Here is a 2,905-nt window from a genome sequence, read left to right on the forward strand (position 1 = left end):
ATTAAAAACATTCAACTCAACAGTCATATTTCCAAATGATAATTTAAGAACACCATTACGAAAATTGATGATTGCATTTGATGTGGCTAAAAATGGTCTACCCAAAATGATAGGAATTTGAGCACTTATGTCTTCAACAAAATGAGTATCAAGAACAATAAAATCAACAGGAAAATAAAATTTATCTACCTTTATCAAAACATCTTCTACGAAACCTCTAAGAATTTTCACAGAACGATCAGCTAACTAAAGTGTCATAGATGTTGGTTTCAGTTCCCCTAGAACAAGTTGCTTATAAACAGAATAAGGCAACAAATTCACACTAGCTCCTAAATCAAGTAAAGCTTTGTTAATCACATGATCACCAATAATACATGGAATGGTGGGACACCCCGGATCCTTTTGTTTAACAAGACTTTTATATTGAATTATGGAGCTGACTTGTTCCGTTAAAAATGCCTTTTTTGGAACATTTGTGTTTCTTTTTGCAGTACACAAATCTTTCAAGAATTTAGAGTAGGTAGGTATTTGCGTAATGGCATCTAAGAAAGGGATATTTATACTTACTTGTTTGAACACCTCTAAGATGTCACCATACTGACTACCTCTTTTGATCAGGAGCAATCTTTGTGGGAATGGAGCTTTTGGAATGAACAACAAAGTTTGACTCGATTCTTCAACCGATTCTTTGGAATGTGAACTTTCAGGCTGACTCTTTTCATTTTCTTTCAATGAGTCTTTGTTCATTTAAGCATCAATTTGACGTATGTAATCAGGTTTATCAATAATTTTTCCAGACCTAAGGATAGAAATTGATTTAGCTTCTTCAGTAGGTCTAGATGTACTTACCTCGTACTGACTCTTTGGATTTGGAATGGGCTAACTGGGAAGTTTTCCCTTTTCCCTTTCAGCTACAGCAGTAGCAAGATGACCCATTTTGTTTCAAGCTTTAACAGAGATTGAGAATTTGTATGTAAAGCTTGTTGGGTGGTTTGCATGAACTATTGTAGTGTATCCTCTAAAGATGGTTTTCTTTGTTGTTGAGGATATGGCATATTAGGTTGGGCATGACTTTGATTGGGTGTGTTGTACTGGTGCCCTTGATTCATTGGAGGTTGCAACTGTCTCCATGAAAAATTTGGATGATTTCTCCAATTTGGATTGTAGGATTGAGAAAATGGGCTATCAGATGATTTCCCATACGTTTGAACTGCGTTTACTTCTTCAGAAAATGCCTCTTGGTATATAGGCAATGATGGACAGGACTGGACACTATGACTTGTACTATAGCATAAGGAACAAATTTCATTCCTATGTATAGGAGTATTCATGGATTGACTTAATGACATAGCTTCAACTCTCCTAGTTAGATTTGCTAATGATGTTTTGATATCTACGTCATCTTTGACATCGTAAATTCCACCTCTCTTAGGTGTGTTGGAAGCTTTCGATCTAGGATCTTGGCAATTCCACTGCTAAGAATTTACAGAAAGATTCTCAAGAGACTCCCAAGCCTCATCCCTTCTAAATTGCAAAAATTTTCCAGTGTGCATTGATTGTACCATTTGTCGGTTTGAGGGAGATAATCCATCATAAAAGTATTTTACCAACCTCTATTTTTCAAAACCATGGTGTGGACATTTTAGCAATAAATCTTTAAATCTTTCCCAATATTTATAAAATTCTTTGTGATCTTTCTGATAAAATTTGGAGATTTTTCTCCTAATATTATCCGTTTTAGACATGGGAAAAAATTTGGACAAAAATTTATTAACTAATTCATCCTAAGTAGAAATGGATCGGGCTGGGAGTGAATTTAACTAGGCTTTAGACTTATCTTTCAATGAGAATGGAAAAAGTCTAAGCCTAACAGATTCATCAGAAAAATTTTAAAATCTAAAAGTAGAACAAATTTCTAAAAAATCTTTCACATGCATGTATGGATCCTCTTTATCTAACCCATAAAAAGATGGCAAAAGTTGAAGTATAGAAGGTTTTAGCTCAAAATGTGTAGCATTTGTTTTAGGAAAAATAATGCATGATGGTGGATTAGCAGAAATGGGAGAAAAATGATCAATAAGAGTTTTTTCTTGCACATTTACTTGATTTGGTTCCATGATGTCAGTATTTTTACTTTTAATTTCAACCCACGATAATTTTTTTTTACTAAACGATTTTTAGAATTTCGTTCCCAGAGAATCATACACCAAGTATCACAAAAATTAAAATAACAGAAAAAATTAAGAGGCGGTGCCTACCATATAAGTGCGTAAAATAAAGACTGAATTTAAAATATAACGAAAAATAAATAATATATATATAACGGGAAATAATAAATAATATACAATATATAATAAAGTATATATTATTAATTAAATAATATATACTTTATTATATATAATTATAATAATATGCTTTTCTTAATAGTTAAATAATGTATATAATAATATAATATAATATACTAATATTATATATAATAATAATACTATGTGTAAACTTTTTTTTTAAAATAAAACTTACAGTAAGTTTATAATAATAATAATAATAATAATAATTATAAATATATATAAGCTTACTTCGTTATTAAAAAACGTAATATAATATGTATAATATAATAATTAGTAGAAGAATTATCCTAACCTGAATTAAAATAGTTTTTCTTCTTGCAGTTCCCCGGCAACGGTGCCAAAAACTTGTTGTATACAATCGCAAGCGCACGAATCTTTATTGTAGTATGGAGATTGTGAAGAACGGGGTCGAACCCATGGGAATTGCGTGAAATCAAAGAAAATACTTATTTAATCTAAGCTAATAAAACTCTAACCTAGTTCCGAAAATGGTGAAGTTTTTGGTAACAAAATAAAATAAAGTGTTTAAACGATAAAAATGACAGTAACAGATATTT

General features: G+C 31.0%; 1 non-coding gene across 1 annotated transcript; it reads left to right on the top strand.

The window, feature by feature from the left end:
- The first annotated feature begins 1,623 nt into the window (after window positions 1-1,623).
- LOC115696074 (small nucleolar RNA R71) lies at window positions 1,624-1,730 on the top strand. The gene has a single exon (XR_004007672.2). It is a non-coding gene; the product is annotated as a small nucleolar RNA R71 (small nucleolar RNA).
- The last annotated feature ends 1,175 nt before the right edge of the window (window positions 1,731-2,905 follow it).

The sequence above is a fragment of the Cannabis sativa genome, chromosome 6 (genome assembly GCF_029168945.1).
Source record: "Cannabis sativa cultivar Pink pepper isolate KNU-18-1 chromosome 6, ASM2916894v1, whole genome shotgun sequence".
Classification (NCBI taxonomy): Eukaryota; Viridiplantae; Streptophyta; class Magnoliopsida; order Rosales; family Cannabaceae; genus Cannabis; species Cannabis sativa.